This window comes from Elephantulus edwardii, unplaced genomic scaffold (genome assembly GCF_000299155.1).
Source record: "Elephantulus edwardii isolate Elephantulus edwardi_28Jun2011 unplaced genomic scaffold, EleEdw1.0 scaffold00232, whole genome shotgun sequence".
Taxonomy (NCBI): Eukaryota; Metazoa; Chordata; class Mammalia; order Macroscelidea; family Macroscelididae; genus Elephantulus; species Elephantulus edwardii.
Window position 1 is genome coordinate 1,695,301 of NW_006399982.1, and position 22,728 is coordinate 1,718,028.

At 38.6% G+C, this 22,728-nt stretch overlaps 1 pseudogene; it reads right to left on the reverse strand.

Annotated features, from left to right (window-relative positions):
* LOC102855715 overlaps positions 1–3,854 on the reverse strand; it is a 164,339-nt pseudogene extending 160,485 nt beyond the window's left edge.
* Between the last annotated feature and the right edge of the window lie 18,874 nt (positions 3,855–22,728).

Genomic DNA, 22,728 nt, shown 5'->3' on the forward strand with positions numbered 1-22,728 from the left:
GAGGAGGAGAGGAGAGGAGAGGAGAGGAGAGGAGAGAAATTATTTTATTTTCTTATTCAGATCTTTGATTGGCTTGGTTTGATCATTTGGTTTAATTTTGGCCTAGGAAGAGCATGTAATGGAGTGAGATTGGTTATCTAGGCACATTTCTTCTTTAATCCACTGCTACTAATTCTCCTCTACATTTCCACATGTGTTAAGTGAGAACAAGATGATGCTTGCAGAGTGTGAATTAATCTATGTAAAGCACTAGTCGAGTGTGAAATACTTTCACTCTTGCCACTTATCTTCAATAAGAAATGATCTTGGTACTATGTAGGTAAGCATCACTGGTGGAAGTCTGATGATAAATTGCAAGGCAACGTGTGAAACTGATGTGCAGCAGTTAAGAAAACGGTGTGGCCCATTCCATATAAAATGTCTATCTGGGTCTCTGGCCTGGAACAAACAGAAATTTATCCTCTCATGTTTTTGGATCCTGTTGTTGTTAGTTGTTGTTATGTGCCATCAAGTTGCTTGAGACTCATAGCAACCCTATGTACAACAGCTCTGAAGCCTGTCCTGTCATCCTGAGCCCATCTCACACACCTACTGCATTGTCCCAGTTACCTTTTCAATCCATCTCATCTGGGGTTTTCCTCTCCTGTACTGTCCCACCATCCTTCAGAACATGGTGGCCTTCTCCAAGGATCTGTCCCTTTTGGCTACGTGTCCAAAGCATGTAAGATGGAGTGTCAAAATCCTAGCCTCCAAGGAAAAACTTGGTTTAACTCTCTCCAAGACAGACTTGTTTCCTTGGTGGTTCAAGACCCTTCTCTAGCACCACAACTCAAAGGCATCAATTCTTCTTCTATCATCCTTAGTCATTATCCAGCTTTCTGATGCATAGCAAGTAATTGTGAAGACCATATCCTGGATCAGGTGCACCTTAGTCTCTAGACTGGTATTGTTGTTTCTCAGTACTCTGGAAAGGTGCCTGACAGCAGATTCACCTAATGCAATTCATTTTTTTAATTTTCTGACTGCTGATGCCAAGTGTTGATCGTGGAGTCAAGCAAGCTGTTAACATGCTTGTTACAACTGTTAACGACCTCAGTCTCGTCTCCATCCATTATGGTATGGCCAGTTTGCCCAGTGGTTAGAATCGTTTTCTTGAGGATGAGTTTCAATCCATATTAAAGACCACAGTAAATGTCCTTAGCAAGAAAAGGGATGTCATCTGCACAACATAGGTTGTTGATGAGTCTTCCTCCAATCCTGGTGGCACATTCCTCCTCATAAAAGCCCAGCCTCTCAAATGATCTCTTCTGTACATATATATTGAAAAGTTATGGAAACAGGATGCATCCCTAATGCACTCCCTTCCTAATTTTGAAGTATGCAGTATTTCCCTGCTCTGTTCTGAGGACAGCTTCCTGGCCCAAGTATAGGTTTCACATAAGCAAAATCAAATTTTCTAGGATCTTTTTTTTAAAAAAAATACTGTTGTTGTTGTGTTGTTATGTGCCGTTGAGTTGCTTGCAACTCATAGCGACCCTATATACAACATAGCCCTAAACTCTGCTCTGTCCTGTGCCAATCGCACACTCTGACACTCCCATCCCGATTATCCCAGTCACTGAATCAATCCACCTCATAGAAGGCCTTCCTCTCCTGTGCTGTCCCTCCACCCTTCGAAGCATGATGTCCTTCTCCAAGGACCAGTCTCTCCTCACAATATGTCCAAAGTATGTTAGACAGAGCCTCAGAATCCTTGCCTCCAAGGAGCCACCCGGTTTAACCCTTTCCAGGACAAATCTGTTTGTTTTCCTAGCAGTCCATGGTATTCTCAATACTCTTCTCCAGCACCACAGCTCAAAGGCATCGATTCTCCTTCTGTCCTCCTTGGTCATTGTCCAACTCACTGATGCATAACAAGTGATTGTGAAGACCATGGCCTGTATCAAACACACCTTAGTCTCCAGAGAGACACCATTGCTCTTCAGCACTTTGGAGAGGTCCCTAACAGCAGACTTTCCCATGGTAATGCGCCTTTTAATTTCCTGGCTGCTGTTGGCCAAGAGTGTTGACTGTGGAGTCAAGCAAACTAAAGCTGTGAACAATCTCAATCTCTTCACCATCCATCCTGATGCTGCCAATTGGTCCAGTGGTGAGAATCTTTGTCTTCTTGACATTGAGCCTCAATCCATAATGGAGGCTGCAGTCCTTGACTGCAGGCGCTTCAGGTCCTCTTCAGTTTCAGCAAGCAGGGTTGTGTCCAGCTCCAGAGAAATGTTTTCTTTCTCTGATGACTCTGGGAGATCTTTGTCTCCTTTCAAGATCTGCCATCCTAGCATTCCTTGTGTTTTGGGATCTGTCTTCCTTTGGATTTAGGAGGTTCTCAGCAGTGATATCCAAAGTTCAAAGGATATGCTTCATTACTTTCTCCCCTTTCTTGGTGTTAGTTGGGTCTCTCCTCTCTGTAAACTTACCTTTTCTTTTATCTCCTGTAAGATAAAAGGTGTGACTCAAAGTCACGACTTGATTCAATAAGAATGGTTATTTTAATTAAGAGTGACCTTGAATTATATATCGTCTTGTGACTCTCTGAATCAAGATGTCATTGTTGTTGTTATATGCCATTGAGTCGCCTGTGACTCATAGTGACAATAGCTCTGAACCTTGTCCTATCCAGAGCCATTTTCACTGTCTCTAACATACCTGCTCCTATTACTCTAGTCTCCCATAGTTTGGCCGTGCGGCCAGGAGACACCAGTCCTTGGAGGAGGACATCGTGCTTGGAATGGTGGAGGGACACAGGAGAGAGGAAGACCTTTGATGGATGAATTCAAGATACCCCCATCTTAATTTTGCATCATTAACATATACCAAACCCCTTGTGGCTGAGGCTCCAAAACAAACCCCCATTGCTTTTGAATTGATTCTGACTCATTGTGGTTTTACTGCAGGAGCATGAGAATTCAACTCATTATAGGAGGTGACTGTTTCATCTTTTTCCTGTGGAGAAATTGGTATTATTTGAACTGCCAGAATTTCAGTTCGCAGGTCTACATGTAATGCATCATTAATATACAGAGGTTTTGATTTATAATATAGATGCATCACAAAATGAGTGAAGGACCATTACATAAGACTATTAAATAGTAGACAACCTCACAAGGCTGAGAATCATGTCTCAGACAAAAATGACACACCTTTTAGGAGTCTACGCAGTCCTGAGCCCCCCTGTCCTATCTTGTGATATCCTCAGCACCTTCAATACACTTGAGCTCATTGCTGCTGTCACTGTATCAATCCATTTTATAGGCAGTCTTCCTCTCTTTCCCTGACTCACCATCTTTCCAAGCCTGATATTCCTTTCCAAAGAATAACCTCTCCTAGAAACATGCCCTAAGTATGTGCGAGGAAGATTTATCATCTTTTTCTCCAAGAAACACTCTGGCTGCACCTTCTTCAAGACATATTTGTGTGTGTGTGTGTGTGTGTGTGTGTGTGTGTGTGTGTGTGTGTTTTGTTCCCATGTTTTATTCAAGGACTTATATAAAATATTCAAGATAAATGAGTGTTAATCCTCATTTTTTTCCTTCTTTTTCATCCTGGTTAATCTGGAAGTAACCTATTTTATAACTTTCTTTGCTGTTAGCAACTATGCGCAACCAATCACGTAGATGATTCTTCTTCAAATATTTTTTGGTGAGATATTTCAAATACCATTCAGAAAAAGGCACCTCAGAGGTTACAGTTACCTTGCTCTTGCTTCTCTCGATGGTTACAACCCCTCCTCCGAGATTACCAGCTTTTTCATTAACTTTAATTCTTTCTTGAAGAAACTGCTCAAAATTAGCAGCATCCATGATTCTGTCTTAAACTGGATAGGTGCAGGCAAAGGTGAATGTCATAATCTGCTTTTTTTTTTTTACCCTCTTTCACCACAGGCTTTTTCATAGGTGCCATGGTGGTAGTGAATCAGAGCATGTGTGGTTTTTAAAATAGTGGTTTTTATGAAAGATAACAAAAATTTTAGATTTTCATTATACATTAATTTATATTTTCTCCTTCCCCCTCCCAGGTTACTTTTTTAAAAAAAAAATCATTCATTGTTGCATAATTTCCTCCTCCTTCTCAGTCCACTTTCCTATGCACCTCTTCTTCTGAACTGTTGTCATACAAATAATGCTTAATCATATATTCCTTTTAAATAGTTATTTCCTTCATCTGTTTCAATGCAGTGTTCATTATTTATCCCCTCTTTTCTTAGTTTCCCCCGAACCCTGTGTCAGTCCTGTTATATAACAGTGGCATAATACAGTATTTGGTTTTTTGTTACTGAGATAGTTCACTGTTGGTTTTGGTTTTTTGGGGTTTTTTTTGGTAGTCCATAGGATATCCACTACTTTTCTTCACCATCACAGTTTAAAAGCATCAATTTTTCTTCTGTTATTCTTATTCATTGTCCAGCTCTTAGATGCTTTAACAAGTGACTGAAAAATCCCTAGCCTGAATTAGTTATATCTTTGTCTTCAAACTGACATCCTTTTCAGCATTTTGGAGAGGTGACAAACATATATGTTGTAATTATCTGATCGTATAAAAGGATTTAACACTCAATTATGTGTTTTTATTTGCTGTTACTAATGTTATCTTGAAAAGTTTGCAAATTTCATTCTTGTTGAGGTCCTAGACAGAAATTTGAAAACTTTTTTTTTCTAGTCTTCAGTCATATCCAGCTTTACATTCTATCTGTCTGCCTGTCACCTATTTATTTACTTACTTGATTTTAGCACACAGCCTTGGATAGCAGAGAACAGAGAAAAACTAGGTATGATAAGTCCCTGGGATCCAACATAGATAGTTTTGTCACTCACAGCTAACTGTATTTCAAATTTTCCTTTGCTTCATGCTTTCTACTTGCTGCTTGCTGAAACTGAGGAGGAATTGAAGCGCTTGCTGCAGAAGGTCAAGGACTACGGCTTCCTATATGGATTGAAGCTCAACATCAAGAAAATAAAGATTCTCACCACTGGGCCAATTGGCAGTATCAGTATGGATGGTGAAGAGATTGAGATAGTTAATAGTTTTAGTTTGCTTGACTTCACAATCAACACTCTTGGTAACAGCAGCCAGGAAATCAGGAGACAAATTGCATTGGGAAAGTCGGCTGTGAGTGACCTCTCAAAAGTACTGAAGAGCAACGACATCAGGCTGGAGACTAAGGTGCACCTGATCCGGGCTGTAGTCAGAGAGTTGAACATTGAATAGGGTTGATAGAGAATTGATGCCTTTGAGCTGTGGTCCTAGAGAAGAGTGTTGAATATACCATGGACTGCTAGGAGAACAAACAGGTTTCTCCTGGAGAAGGTGAAGCCTGAATGCTCCTTGGAGTCAAGGATTCTGAAGCTTCATCTGACATACTTTGGGCATCTTGCAAGGAGGGACTGGTCCATGGAGAAGGACATCATGTTTGGCAGAGTGGAGGGGCGCTGAAGGAGAGGAAGACCTTCGATTAGATGGACCGATTCTGTGACTGGAGCGGTGGGAATAAGTGTGTTTGAGATGGCTAGGTTGGCACAGGATAGAACAGCATTTAGAGCTCTTGTTTAGAGCCCTATGGTCGCTATGAGTTTCAAACAACTCAATGGCACATAACAACAACAACAACAACAACATGATTTCTAAATGAAATGAATGTTACAAAGATATTATTTGACAATTTACTCCTATTTCTTATCTTTTCTGTTTACTTATATTCACTGAAATATAGTCAAAGAGTTAATGTACAGTTGGGGAAGCAGAATTTTGCTAGTCAGTTAGATGAAATTGATGGTAACATTGAAAATGCAGAAAATAGTTCTTCTTAGAAGCAAGGGTTATGAAATTTCATCTCATAAGCTTTGGGAAAGTTATCAACAAGGGCTAGTCCCTGAAAATAAATACAAAGTCAGTTAAAGAAAGGAAGACTCTCAATGATATGGATTGACCCAGTGAATGCGACAATGATCTTAAGCATAGAAGAGAATCAGTAAATCTTTCCTCCTATTGTAAGTTAGACCTGGCTCGATGGCACCACCAACAATAATAAATGAAAGTTTTGCTAGTTGTCTGAATCGCTGCCTCCACATGAACCCAAACTCAAAGAGCACTAAAGGTTCTGAGGCTGTAAATTGCGAAGAGACTACTCATCTTTCCTCTTCTGAGTCTCTGGGCTATAATAGAAATACTCCAATTAGGTGGCATTCACAAACAGAAGTTTGCTTGTTTTCCTCAATTCAGAAAGCCAGAAATCTAAATTCAGCCAGCCAGCTGTAGGGGAAGATTTTCTCCTCCTGTGGGTTCTGAAGGCAAGTGTTTCGTCTTCTCTTTAGAATCGTCATGTGACTTGGCATGGTTCTTCTCCCATCTCTGATCATCTCCCTTGTTTAATCTCTTTATTGGCTCAAAAGATACAGAATCAAGATATACATCCTTTTTAACATAAGAAATTCAACCCATTTCCAAAAATTCCTGTCTTTGTCACATGCAAAACACACCCCTACAGTCTTGAATTAATTCACATTTTCTAAATTATCTAAATCCAATATGGATTATGTAGGCATAGTCTCTACTGGAGACTAAATTCCTCTAACTACAAATCTGTTATAGAATCTAAGTTATCTGCTCCTAAAGTACAATGGTAGAACAGGGTTAAGACAGATATTTCCATTACCAATAGGAGAAACTGGAGGGAAAGAAGGTATCATAAACATCCTACAGTACAGATATTTTCATTACCAGTTAGGAGAAACTGAAGGAAAAGAAGGTATAATAAGCACTCGACAAGTCCAAAACCTAATAAATTACATTAAGTCTCAAGGCTTGAAAAGGACACTGTTTTCTGACATCATCTGATTAATGGCCAAGTCCTCCACACTGTGGCTAGTGGCCACATTTTCTGGATTCTGCTTTGTGGTCCCAAGGGACTTTAAGCTCTGCATACCAGGTCCACTGGGCAGCAACTCTGTTTCCCTGGCATTGGGCAGACCCATTATCCTGGACTATATGAGTGATAACTTCACAACCTTGGCCCCAATAAGACTTGCTTTCTTCCCACTGGGGCAACTCTGCTCCCTTTGGTTTGCAGCTTCATTTCCCTGGTAGAATTTAATGCCAACACCAACTTGGAACTTATAGTTAGTGAAGATGCCACTTTTTTTTGAAACCTTGTTGTTAGGTGCTGTTGGGTTGAGTACAACTCATAGGGGCCCTATAAAGAACAATAGATCTGAACGCTGTCCTATCTTGTGCCATCATCACAATCTCTGACATTCTCAAACCCATTGCTGCAGTTACTGTGCCAATCTACCTGGCTGAGGGTCTTCCTCTCCTTCACTGTCTGTCCACCTTCCCAAGTATGATGTCCTTCTCCAAGGAATAACCTCTCTTAGCAACATGTCTAAAGTATGTGAGACGAAGCTTCATCATCTTTGCCTCCAAGCAGCCATCTAGCTGCATCCCCAAGATATAGCTGTTTGTTCTTTTGGCAATCCATGGGATATTCAGCACTCTTCTCCCAAACCATAGTTCAAAGGCACTAATTCTTCTGTTATTCATTGTCCAGCTCTCAGATGTATAGCGAATAATTGAAAAAAGTCCATACTCTGAACCAGGCACACCGTATTTATCAAACTGTTATCATTGCTACTTAATACTTTGAAGAGGTCCCGGACTACAGACTTTCCAGTGCAGAATGCTTCCTGATAACCTGACAGTTGGTACCAAGTATATTGATTGTGGATCCAACTAAGATGAAGTAAGTCATTGTCAGTCTCAATCTTTTCTCCATCTATCATAACGTTGCTTGTTAGTCTTGTGGTGAGGATTTTCATTTTCTTTACATTGAGATGCAATCCATACTGAATGCTACAGTGTTTAACTTTCTGCAGCAAATGTTTCAAGTCCTCCTCAATTTTAGCAAGCAAAGTTGTGTCATATGCATGAAGTTTTTGTTGTTGTTTTTTTAAGTAAAACAGTATAAAGTAATAATTTTATTTTAAACCCCCCTGACCAGGTAGTCAATGAACATGAAAATATCTTCTTATAGTTACTCACAGTCATAGGAGGGCATAGGTAGCATATAACTAAGTATGAAACATGTCCAACACCGACATAAATGTTCACATAAGTGTTCATAACTGCATGAAGTTTTAATCTCAATGCCCCCTCCTTCGAAATTCAGTAGACAGAGACCGTATACTTTGAAACCAAGAAAGTCCTGTTTTCTGTGCTTTTTCTAATCTCCAAGATGTTCCGGGACTGGTCTTGTCTTTTCCTGAAGGGCAATAAATTTAGCTTCTTTGGCACATTTTCTGCCTGTAGAAGTCCATGAGGCTTTCTCTCCTTTTCTGCTGTCTTTTCAGTCTAAGTTTTTTTTCCCCCTTGTGATATTGAGTTAGTCATTATTGATGTGCTTAATTTCTTTAACAAAATATTGAGTCACCAAGCCCTTGGTGAAAATGTTAGGCATATGCCACACATTTTTTACAGAGAAAATTTTTTTCTTTATTAAAAATAATTTTATTTTATACTGGTTTATTAGCAAGTGTATACATTGTTTTTCACACCAGACCTTTCCCATTTCCTTCACCAACCCCCTCAGAGTATGATTAACACCTCCCATCCCATCCTCATCCCTCTACTCCCTCCCCCACTTGGATCCTTATGTTGTTGTTGTTGTTGTTGTTATGTGCCATTGAGTCGCTTGTGATTCATAGCAACCCTATATACAACAGCCCTAAACCCTGCTCTATTCTGTGCCAGTCGCACTGCCTCTGACACACCCATCCTGATCACCCCAGTCACTGAATCAATCCACCTCATAGAGGATCTTCCCCTCTTGCACCGTCCCTCTAGCCCACCAAGCATGATGTCCCTCTCCAAGGACCTTCCCCCTCCTTACAACATGTCCAAAGTATGTCAGATGAAGCCCCAGAATTCTTGCCTCCAAGGAGTTGCTTGGTTTAATCCTCTCTAGGATGAATCTGTTTGTTTTCTTGGCAGTCCATGGTACATTCAATACTCTTCTCCAGCACCACAGCTCAAAGGCGTCAATTCTCCTTCTATCCTCCCTAGTCATTGTCCACTTCTCTAATGCATAACAAGTGATTGCAAAGACCATGGCCTGTATCAGATGCACCTTAGTCTCCAGAGACACACCGTTGCTCTTGAGTACTTTAGAGAGGTCCCGAACAGCAGACTTTCCCATAGCAATACGTGTTTTGATTTCATGGCTACTGGTGCCAAGAGTGTTAACCATGGAGCCAAGGAAACTAAAGTTGTTAACAATCTCAATCTCTTCACCATCCATCCTGATGCTGCCAATTGGTCCAGTGGTGAGAATCTTTGTCTTCTTGACATTGAGCCTCAATCCATATAGAAGGCTGCAATCCTTGACCCTCTGCAGCAAGCATTTCAGGTCCTCATTAGTTTCTAAAATAATAGTCTTTATGGGACTGAGTTAGTTCACTTGCATAATGCCCTCCAGTCCCTCCCCAGTTAAGTAGTCATTTACAAAATCATTGCTCCTGCCTGCTGTGTAGTATTCCATTGTGTGGATGTACCATAATTTCTCAATCCATTCAATTGTGGTTGGACATCTGGGCTGTTTCCATGTTCTTGCGATGGTGAATAACACTGCTATGAACATTGGTGTACAAGTCTCTGTACTCATTCTCTTGGGGTATATTTCAAGCAGTGGAATAGCTGGGTCATATGGAATTTCTATGTTCAGATTTTGAGGAAGTGCCAAACTGCCTTCCAGAGTGGCTGTACCATTTTACAATCCCACCAACAATGTATAAGAGTTCTTATCTCGTCAGATCCTCTCCAACATATATTACTTGCTGTCCTGCTAAACATTCTCACTACTTGGCTAAGATGGTATCTCACTGTGGTTTTGAGTTGCATCTCTCTGATTTTGAGTATTCATGTGTCTGTTGGCCATTTAAATATCTTCCTCTGTGAAAATTCTTTCCATGTCTTTTGCCCATTTTGTAATTGTGTTATCAGTCTTTTTCTTGTGGAGGCCCTGTACAATTCTGTAGACTTTTTAAATTTAATTTTATTAATTTTAACTAACATTTACAGAGATTTTGGATTTTCATTCATTCATTGTTGCACTTTTTTCTTCACCCCCCCCTCCCTCAGTTCACTCCTCTCTTTGAAAAGCAAAAGATAAACTTCTTCATTGGTATGCAATCCCCCCGACCCCAACCCTGACCCCAATGCACTCCGCTGTGCAACCTTAATTCTGGATTCCTGTGATAATCATGATATGCTATCATATATCACTTTTAAACTGTTCTCTCCCTCATCTGTTTCAATTCAGTATACATAATCTATCCAGTTTTTCTAAGTCTTACATCAGTCCTGATGTCAGTCACTTTCTACAACAGTGGCACAATGCAGTATTTGTCCTTTTGTGACTGAGATATTTCACTCAGCATAATGTCCTACAGGGTCACCCATTTGGAATAATATTGCATGAGTTCCTTGTTTTTCAATACAGTATAGTATTCCATTGTGTGAATATACCACAGCTTCTCTATCCATTCATTTGTTGATGGGCACTTAGGTTGTTTCCAACTCCTAGCTATTATGAACAAAGCTGCCATGAACATGGGTGTGCATATATCTGCTTGGATGTTAGGTATGGTCTCTTTGGGGTATATTCCCAGCAGTGGAATTGCTGGGTCAAAAGGTATCACTATTTGCAACTTTTTGAGAAAGCGCCACACAACTTTCCGATTCTGCAGACTTTTGATATGAGACCCTTGTCTGAAATGGTATTGCCATATGTTTTTCCCAAGTTAGTAGGTTTTCTTTTCACTCTCTTGGGAAAAGTCTTTAATGTGCACAGGGATTTAATCGTTAGAAGGTCACATTCATCGATTTTATTAAAGGGCATTATAAAAATCTTGATGTTTTGTTTTCATTTAGTTGAGTTCATTTATAATTCTATCTATTTCTTCTCACATTTTACTGTAAGCAGCAAGAAGAAAACACACAGGCTCTTTAAGATCTTGCTTAGAAATTTTCTCAGTATCCATGTTCATCACTTATAAGCTTTACATCCCAGCAAAAATTTGAACATAATTCAAAAAGTTCTTTGTCACTACATAAAAAGCATTACCCTTCATCATTGGTATGCCTCAGCAGAAGCATATTTCATGCACACATTTCTAGTGCATTCTTTTTCTGGGTCCACATGTCCTCCAAGACTATAGCAACTTTCTCTAAGACTCTACTCATTTTCTTCAGAGCTCTTGTCAAAATTTTCTTTTATATTCGTAATTCTGCCAACAGTCTCATTAAAGTAATCTAAGCTTTTTACTACTATTTTCATTCAGCTTTGCTTACCACCTAACTCCAAAACCACTTGCACATTTTAGATAACTATTAAAGCAGCATCCCACATATCTGGCATCAGATTCTGTCTTGAGGAAGGTCCTTGTCTCTTCTGAGCTTCTGGTCCTTGGCAATCTTCATGTGATTTATCGTTTTTCTTCATCTCTCCTCTTTCAGCTTTTAAAATATGTAAATTTTTTTGAGTGAAAAATTTCAGATGATATTGTTTTTTGTTCAATTATTCATAGACTTTTAATAAATAATATTGTCATTGATTTAACTCAAGATATATCCTACAGTAACCCTATTTTATTCATCCAAATTTCCTGGAATCCTGGTGAGCATAACCAGGGCTGCATCTATTAGTTGAATCATGTCAATTGGTATACCATTGATTCTTGGATCCTTATTTTTTGTTAATGCTTTCATTACAGATTCAACTTCTTCCTTCATTATCATTAGCTCTTGTTCATATAGTACTTCCTGACATTTTGAAGTGTCAGTAAATTATTTTTGGTATAGTGACTCTGTGTGTTCACGCCATCTTCTTTTGATTCTTCCTGGATCAACATATTGCCCATAAAATCCTTCAATATTGTGACTCGAAGCTTAAATTTGGTTTCAGTTATGTCAGCTTGAGAAATGCAGAAAGAGGTCTTCACTTTTTACTCTCCAATTTCAGCCCTCTTCACTTTCCATTAAAATACTTTGTTTTGCCTTCTTGAGCTGCCCTTTGAAATCTTTCATTCAGATCTTTACTTTATCAAGTTTTCCCTTTCTTCTGGCTTCTTAAAGCTCTAGTGCAATTTCAGTGTCTCTTTTTACATCCATTTTGACTTGTATTTCTCCTCTGTCTTTGTAGTGCCTTTATGCTTTCTTCATGAATGAGATTCTTGATGTTCACAACTCATCTGGTGAGACTGATCATTGGCATTCACTGCTTTAAATCTATTTTTGAGATGATTTTTAAATTTAGGTGTGATAGACTCAAGATCATATTTTGGCTCTTGTGGACTTGTTTTCACCTCCTTTAGCCTCAATTTGAACTTGCACATAAATAACTGAGGTCTGTTCCACCCTTCAGCACTGGCCTGGTTTAAACTGCTGATATTGAGATTCTCCAGGGAATTCTTCCACAGATGTAGTCAATCTGATTCCTATGCAGTCCATCAGGTAGAGGACAGCTGTCTGGAAGAAATTCACATTTGTTTCCATTCCAAAAAAAGGTGATACAATTGAATGTGGATATTATCGAACAATATTATTAATATCACTTACAAGCAAAATAATGCTGAATATCATTCCAAAACAGCTAGAACGATTCAAAGATAAGGAACTTCCAGAAGTACAAGCAGTATTTAGAAGAGGCTATGTCACTAGTGATATAATTGCTAATGTCAGTTGGATCTTGGCTGAAAGTAAAGAATATTAGAAGAATGTCTATTTATGCTTTGTTGACTATGCAAAGGCATTTACTGTGTGAATGACAATAAGTTATTGCTAGCATCGAGAAGAATAGGAATCCCAGAACACTAAATTGGGCTCATATGAAAACTATACCTAGACCAAAAGTCTGTTGTGTGAACAGAGTAAGGGTTTAAAATGAAGAAAGATGTGAGTCAGGGCTGTATTATCTCTCCATACCTATTCAGACTGTGTGCTGAGCAAATTATTAAAAAAGTGAGACTCTATGAAGAAGAATGTGGCATCAATAACATGCATTATTCAGGTGACACAACTTGGCTTGATGAAAGTAAGGAGCACTTGAAGCACTTGTGCAGAAGATCAAAGGATACAGCCTTCAACATAGGTTGTAACTCAACATAAGAAAAGGAAAAATTCTTACCACTCTACTGATAGGCAATATCATGATAGATGAGAAAAGATTAAAGTTGTCAACAATTTCATCTTACTTGGATCCACAATTGAGTGGTCAGGAACGTCTGCAAATTATTGAAGAGCAATGAGGTCAGTTTGAGGACTAAGGTGCAACTTATTCAGGCCATGGTCTTTTCAATCACTTGCTGTGCATCTAAAAGCTGGATAAAGAATAAGGATGACAGGAAAAGAATTGCTACCTATAAGCTGTCATGGTGGAGAAGAATGCTGAACATCCCATAGACTGCCAAACGAACAAACAAATATGTCTTGGAGAAAGTGCAGCTAGAGTGATCCTTGGAGGCAAAATGACAAAATTCCACCCCACGTACTGGGGGCATGTTATTAGGAATGGCTATTCTCAGAGAGGAACATCATGCTTAGAAAGATGGAGGGTTGGTGAAAGAAAGAATGATTTTCAACCAGATTGACTGGCACAGTGACTGCTTCAATGGGCTTGAGTGTGTCAGAAAGTGTGAGGATGGCACAGGGTAGGACAGGGTTCATATCTAATACCCATAGGGTCATTACAGGTCACATTTCACTCAACAGCACTTAACAATAACAACAACTAACAACCCTATCTCATTAACATACCAAACAATGTATTCTCAAACAGGCTTTATAAGCACAGGTTAGGATTTATAAGATATATTTTTAGGAGATATAGTCAATCTAATACTAAATAAACAAAAAGTTAATAAGAGAGAAATCTATACCATCTGCATTCTGAATCCTTAAAGATCAAAAAAGAACTTCTACTAAGAATATAATTTCAATATTGAAAAGAATCTTCGCCTTGAATTTCAGTATCTTTTCTTATCCATGCATTTTAAAGATTGTACTCTTAGTCCTAGATGAAAAATAGTAACTTGTATTAGATGCCATTTCTACTGAAAGCAAGTATTTAAAAAATATAAATAAAATATACAACATAGATGTTGATAAGCATCAGAAAAAAAACAACAACAAACCAATGCAGCCTGGGATTAAAAGACCATAATCACAGAGAAAATAAAACATTAGAAAAATATACACCACGTTCAGTACACACTATCTGCATTGTGGTGGTTCCTAACCTCCTGTGTGCTTGGGAGGGACCAAGAAACAAACACAAAGCAGCTGTTGAGAGGCTAAAACATTATGCAGAGTTGTGACAATATCATTTAGTTGGAGAGAGAAAAATGAGAAGTAAGGATCTGTCAAAAAATGAAAAGAATATGGGGGGGAAATCCTCACTAGCTTTTCAGTTGGGACCCTAGAAAGACTGTCCTAGTTACAAAGGCAAGCTAGAAATAAAGAAACAGACACTCTATCAAAAAAAGCCAAAAACATAGCCCCAAAGCATATCTAGTCTCAAATGGATCATCGCATCTGCTTGTGCTCTATCTGCCAAACTAAATAAAACAGAACCTTCTCCTGAAGAAGATAACAACATACAGAGATGATACACTTTCTTCATATATGACATCCAGCATGAACTTAAAATGGAGCAAAGAAGGAAAGAGCAAAAAGCAAGCAGGCATCCCAAGACTCATAATCATACAACCAAAAACGGAGAGAGTAAGAGAAAAAGCAACAGTGACACTAAACGTGGCCTAGATGTCGGAGCTAAGACACAGACTTCAAAATAAGTCATTGTTATGTAGAATGTGGCAAAAGACAAGTTAGAAAAAGAGATTAATTGATAGACAATGTCTTACTTTGAAATACAAGGGAAAAAATAGAAAATAGTTTTGGGGACATGTTTAAAATATATTAAATAGTATATAATTGCTGTCCCAGAAAAAGAGAAGAGAATGAAGTAAAAGAAGATCTCTATTCCTCTGAAGAATTAAAACAAAACTAAGCTAAAAATCAAACCCACTACTATAAGTCAATTCAAACTTAGAGTGATGGGCTATTGGGCTTCCAAAGCAGTATATCTTAATGAAATTAGACTGACTTCTTTTCTCCTGCAAAGTGGCATTTCTATATTAAAATAAGGACACACACACACACAGTCGTTTAGGCAGTTGTTGCTGTTCTTGTTAGATGTCACAGAGCTGAGTATTACTCATAGTGACCATATAAAAAAAAGATCTGAACCTTGTTCTATCTTGTGTCATTCTCACACTCCCTGACACCCAAGAGCCCATTGCAGCAGTCACTGTGTCAATCCACCTGGTTGAGGGTCTTCCTCTCCTTAGCTAACCCTCCACCCTTCCCAGCATCACATCCTTCTCCAAGGAATAGCACCTCCTAACAACATATCCAAAATATGTGAGGCAAAGTTTCATCGTTTTTGCCTCCAAAGAGCACTCTGGCTGCACCCTCTCCAAGACATACCTGCTCATTCTCTTGGCCATCCATGAGATGTTTGGTGCTCTTCTCCAACACCACAGTTTAAAGGCATCAATTATTTTTCTGTCATCCTTATTCATTGTCCAGCTCTTGGAAGTATAGCTAGTAATCAGAAAGACTATGGCCTGAATCAGATAAACCTTAGTGTTTAAAATGGCATCACTACTCCTCAATAATTTGGAAAATTCTTAACTGCAGATTTCTCCAGTGCAATGCATCTCCTTCTTTCCTGACTGCTCATACCAAGGGTGTTAATTGTGGGTCCAAATAAGATGAAACTGTTGATAGTTTCAATCTTCTCTCCGTCCACCATGACACTGTCTATTGGTCCAATAGTAAGAATCTTTATCCCCCTCTGATATTGAGATGCAATCCATACCAAAGGCTGCATATCTTGATCTTCTACAACAAGCCCTTCCAACTTTCCTCATGTTCAGCAAGCAAGGTTGTGTTATCTACATAACACAGGTTATTGATGAGTCTCCCTCCAATCCTGATGCCACACTCCTTCTGTTTGTTCCCATTCCCAAGAAAGGTGATCCAAAAGAATGTGGAAATTATTGAACAATATCATTGATATCACATGCAAGCAAAGTACTGCTGAAGATCATTAAAATATGGCTGGAATAGTACACTCATAAGTAACTGCAGAAGTTCAAGCAGGATTTAGAAGAAACTGGAATAGAAGAAACCAGGAATATCTTTGCTGATTGTCAGATGTATCCCAGCTGAAAGTAATGAATACCAGAAGAATGCCTATTTGTGCTTTATTGACAATCCAAAAGTGTATGACTGTGTGGATAATGTGAAATTGTGGCTGATGTTGCAAAGAATGGGAATCCCGGAGTACTTGACTGTGCTCTTGAGGAACCTATACCTGGACCAGGAGGCTGTTGTGTGAAAAGAACAGGAGAGCACTGCATGATTTAGAATTGGGAAGAGAGTGTTGCTAGGGTTGTATTTGCTCTGTATTTATGCACATTGTAGTAAATTATCTGAAAACAATAAAAAATATTTTTAAAGGTAGATCTATTGTTGTTATGTGCTATTGAGTCAGAAGGGAATCATAGGTAACCTTGTAGTGGATTGTCAGAGGTTATAAATCACACAGGAGCAGATTTCCTCATTTTTTCCCCTGTGGGAATGCTTAAGGGTTTGAACTACCAACGTTTTGGCTAGTAGTAAAATACCTTTCTCCACAGCATCACCAGAGTTCTTTAGCCACAGAACTGTCAATTCACCTTCAGCAGTAGGTGCCCTTTCTTTATCAATTTTTATTTCTGTAATTGTCCAGCAAACCAGAAGTTATATCCCAAACTCCTAATTCCCATAATTAGTTGTTGCCTGATAGAACTGATTGCAATGTAACGGTTGCTTCAATACATGGCTATCATATTTTATTATTTTTAAATCCTTTTCAGAAACCAAAGTTTCCTCAGTCTACAACTTATCCTTTGGACTCCAAATCACTTTTTCCTATATATATGGCCATTGTGTTACTGAACGCAAGGTGTTTTTTTCCACAGTCAATTGTCAGTAAGACAGATGATTGCAATATCCAAAGCACGTTGTTACAGATCTGGGAGGACAGAGAGAATTCTTCTCAAAAACTGTCTCCCAGTCTGGGAGTGGTCATTAGGTTTTTATACTTTGGTTAGACTTTTGTTAAAGTTATAAGATTTTTACATTTAAAAAGAATAGGTTACATACAGTTACTAATAAACAGACAGCTTTGTAAACAGTTAACATATGTCTGAGAAATAACCGTTTTGAAAAGGTAAATGCTAATCCAAGAAAGATGTATTTCCCTTGCTGGTAAAAAGGCAATTTAAAGTACTTTAGATGACTAAAGAAAGGGAAGAAAAGAATTCTAAGGTCATGATCTTCATAATTACGAGCTATGCATCAGACAGCTGGACAATGATAAGGGATGATAGAAGTGATAACTTTGAGCTGTGGTGCTGGAGAAGAATACTGACTATACCTTGGAGAACAAACAGGTTCGTACTGGAGAGGGTGAAGCCAGGCTGCTCTTTGGAGGCAAGGATTCTGAAGCTCTGTCTGACATACTTTGGACATGTTGTAGGAGGGACCAGTCCTTGGAGAGGGATGTCATGTTTTGGAGCGTGGAGGGTAGGACACTGCAGGAGGAGAAGACCTTCAGTGAGATAGATTGAGTCAATGACTAGGGTATTGAGGGTAGATGTGTCAGAGACAATAAGGTTGCCTCAGGATAAAGCAGGATTTAGAGGTGTTGTACATAGATAGGGTTGCTATGAGTCACAGGCGACTTGATGGCACTTAACAACAAGAAGGCAAAGTAACTAATTTTTCAGCCTGGAGAAAATGGATGTCAGTTTTATAACTATACTGATTAGTTTGGATAATTCTAAATTTATTAATAACACCCTATCAGTTGTAGCAAATCTTACCATTTGATGTAAATGAAATAAATTAATTTTGTTTCTAAAGATTAGCAAAAAAGGTGGATGTTAAGAATAAGAGGTGAAAGATGTCCCAAAGGTCTAATTTTCCAAACTGCTGTACCACTGTATCTTCTCGAACTTCTCGGTCTCCAATCTGTCCTCTTCCTCCTGTCTCTGGGGTGTGTGATTTGCTGAAATGCCTCACATCAGAAGTAACAGATACCCTGAATAATGTGCATGAATCTAGATGCCGTTATGCTGAGTGAAGGAAATCAGTTACAAAAGGGCAAATATTGTATGAGCCCATTAATTAAAAAAGGTAAAGGGAAGTATATACGAAGAATCATTCCTATATGGTTGGCCAGCAGTGGAAAGGAGGAGAGAATAGAAATAAATCAGTTAGTAGGTATTAAAAGAGGTCAAACCAAAGGTGACATACAATAAGGTATTTGTCAGTATACTACTGATGGGGTGATACTAACAAATCCAGAATTATCCAAACATACCAGTACAGTTATAAAACTGACATCCATTTTCTCCAGTCTGCATAAGTAATTACTGTGCCTTAGAATTCTTCCCTCCCCAAGCCCCCTTTTTTAAAGTCATGTAAAGTACGTTAAAGGGAGGTCTGGTGGCCTAATACCAAGAAGCTGTGCTGCAATCCTGAAGGTGCACGGTTTGAGGCCACCAGCCTCTGTGTGGGTGAAGGATTGGCAATCTCCTCTCGTGAGATTAACTGCCTCTGAAAACCACGGGAGGGTCCTCTATGGGTCGGTTCCAACTCTGTGGTACACAACAACAACAAAGTACTTTAAACAGCCTATAACAGAAAATGTGTCCTTCCTGGGTTAGCATTCACTTCTAGAAAACTGTTTTTCTCAATCTTATGTAAATTGTTCCTTAAACTGTCGGTTTACCAGAAATTAAAATGAATCTTTGCTGGATTAGCATTTACCTTTTCAAAAAAGCTGTTCCTGGTAATATGTTAAGCATTTCTTAAGTTGTCTGTTTACTAGTAAACTGTTCTTTTTAAATGTAGCCGTTCTATAAATTTACTAACAAAGTGTATTGTTAAGTAGATAAGTATTTGACCCAAGTATAAAAATTAATGATCACTCCCAGATGTAAAGGCAGTTTTTAGAGAGGAATCTCACTACTTTCTCTCAGACTTGAAATAAAGTGCTTTGGATATTGCAATCCTTCTTTCTTATTGACAATTGACAACAAAGGTAAACACTATTACATACATAATCCTGTAATATCAGCAGTAATAAACCTTAATCTAAAAATGGATATATAAGCATAAAGAAAAAGTAAAAAGTTATGAACATGGGAAAAGGACCACACTCATCACCATAGGATTAGTAGATGATATTTTTACATTTATGTATAGTGATACACATTGTAAATATAACTATGTATATGTTGTTGTTGTTATGTGCCATTGAGTTGTCTGCGCCTCATAGCGACCCTATGTACAACAGCCCTAAACTCTGCCCTTTCCTATGCCAATCTCACCATTTCCAATACACCTTCGTCCATTATTCCAGTCACTGAATCAATCCATCTCATCGAATGTCTTCTCCTGCGCTATCACTCCACCCTTCCAAGCATGATGTCCCTCTCCAAGGATTGGTACCTCCTTGCAACATGTCTAACGTATGTCAGTTGAAGCTTCAAAATCCTTGCTTTCAAGGAGAAGCCTGGCTTCATCCTCTCCAGAACAAATCTATTTGTCTTCATAGCAGTCCATGGTATATCCAATACACTTCTCCAACACCACAGCTCAAAGGCATCAATTCTCCTTTTATCATCCCTAGTCATTGTCCAACTCGCTGTTGCATAACAAGTGATTGCAAAGACCATGGCATGTATCAGGCGCACCTTAGTCTCCAGACTGACATCATTGTACTTTAGTACTTTAGAGAGGTCTCTAACCGCAGATTTTCCCATCACAATATGTCTTTTAATATCCTGGCTGCTGGTGCCAAGAGTGTTGACTGTGGAATCAAGTAAACCAAAATTGTGAACAATCACAATCTCTTCACCATCCATTATGAAGCTGCCTGGTGAGAATCTTTGTTTTCTTGATATTGAGCCTCAATTCATATTGAAGTCTGCAGTTCCTGACCTTCCACACCAAGTGCTCCAGGTCCTCCTCAGTTTCAGCAAGCAGGGTTGTGTCATCTGCATAATGCAGATTGTTGATGATTCTTCCTCAAATCCTGATGACACATTTCTCCTCACAGAGCCCAGCCTCCTGGATAATCTGTTCCGCATAAAGATTGGAAAGGTATGCATGCAGACCGAATACATCCCTGGTTTACACCCTTCCCAATTTTGAACCATGTGGTGTTTCCCTCCTGGTCCAAGTGTAGGCTTCACATTAGCATGATCAAGTGTTCTGGTATTCCCCTTCTTCTCAGAGTCAGCCACAGTTTGTTATGATCCACACAGTCAAATGTCTTTGTGTAATCAATGAAACAAAGACATACATTCTTCTGGTGCTCTTTGCTTTCAGCCAAGATCCATCTAACACTAGCTACAATATCCCTAGCACCACAACCCCGTCTAAACACAGCCTGAACTTCTGGTAGTTCTCTGTTGATGTGTTGTTCAGTCATTTTTGTATAATCTTCAGCAGAATCTTGCCTGCATGTAATATTAATGATAGTGTTCGATAATTTCCACACACTGTGGGATCACCTTTCTTTGGAATGGGAGCAAATATAAACCTTTTCCAGTCAGTTGGTCAAGTGATTGTTCTCCAGATTTTTTGGTACAACTTGGTGAGCACATCCAGGGCAGCATCTGTTAATTGAAATATGTCAGTTGGTATACCATCAATTCCTGGGTCCTTATTCTTAGCTAATTATTTCAAAGTGGTCTGAACTTCTTCCTTCATCACCATAGGCTCTTGCTCATATGTTGTTTCATTATAGCAGAGCCTAAAAGGGGCAAAGCTATGTAAACTTCTTAATCATAATCAAGTACCTTGAAGGAATGAGGTCTTGAAGGTCTTCAAGCCTTGTACTATATCCTCAGGGGACATCAAGGTTAATTGGCATAATATAGCCTGAAAAAACAATTTTCTACATCCTACTTTGGTGGTTAGGGACTTGTGTCTTAAGAACTTTTGAATAGCCATCTAAGATGCGATTATTTGTTTCTCTATGTCTGGAACAAAAAAGTAAAAAGAAAAGCAAACATTGAAAAAAAAAAGTCCGAGGGACTAAAGGACCATGTGAACCTCAACCTTCACAGGCCTGAGAGCAGAAGATTTAAACAATGCTTGGCTACCCCCATTGACCATCCTAAATGGAATCACAGTAGAGATTTCTAGATGGGGAAGGGGGGAAATGGAACAAAACAAATAAACAAACAAAATAACAAAGTCCAGGCTTACTAGTCAAACTGACTGGAACTAGTGGAAACCTTGAAACTCTAATCTTTGGTAATCCTTTAATTTGGAATTAAATTCATTTCTATGACTTAACTGTTGGTCAAACAATGATATGCTTGTAAGGGGAACTAATGATATGAGACATTCATTCCTTAGAATATCAAGGATAAAAGGCCAGAAGGGCAGCCCGTGGCCAAGGGCAAAGCCCTGAAGACATGAAGGAATGGGACAGAGGGATTAATCAAAATCAGAATCACAAGCAGTAAGTAAGAAGAGTACAATTGCATTGTGGATATTGTAAATACTGATCCACTTCCTTTGTAAACTGTCATCCATGTCACAACAACAAAAAACACTTTGGAAATGAAAAAAAATTATGAAAGATAATTTAAATCACATTTCCTCATGATAAAAGGGTCAATTGACCAACAAATTATGAGTTCTAATTTTCATAAGTATTTACTATTATGACTTAAAATACTTTTTTTTTAATTGACAGAATTAAAGTAAGACAGGCAAATTTGTAATTACAAAGGGGAGTTGTAACACATTTCTTGTGTGATTAAGCTAAAAAAGTACTTAGAGAGATATTTATGCTTCTTTATGCACATATAAGAAGAAATATTGAAAATCAATGTTCTGATGCCTTCATCCTGTGGTGTTGGCAAAGAATATTGATGATATCATAAATTATCAAAAGTATGAACAAATCAGTCTTACAAGAAGAAATATAACCATATGCTTTTATAATTGAGGATGGTAAGCTTTAAACTAGTTTACTTTGGACATATCCTCAGGAATGACCAATTATTAGAAACTAAATCATACTTGGCAAAGTAGAAGGTCAATTAAAAATATGGGAAACATTTATGAAATGAATTGGCTCAATAACCATAACAACAAATTATCACACATATATAAAGATGGAGTGAAGCCAACCAATATTTTGTTCTGTTTTATAAAAGATCACCAGGATCTAGAATTGATAGTTGACAATAATAACTTAATAAGTAGATGGGGCGGGAACCAGCAAATCATACTCAAAGATAGTGGTGTTGTTGTGAAGAGCCATCAAATTGACTATGAATTATCACAACCCTAGGAATGATAGATCTGAATCTGCCCTATCCTGTGCTATCCTCATCATCTCTGTCACACTTGAGCCCACCATTACAGTCACTGTATCAACCCATCTCATGAAGGGTCTTCTTCTTTGCTGGCCTTTCACTTTTCCAAGCATGATATCCTTTTCCAAGGACTGGTCCCTCCGAACAACACGCTCAAATAATGTGAGATGAA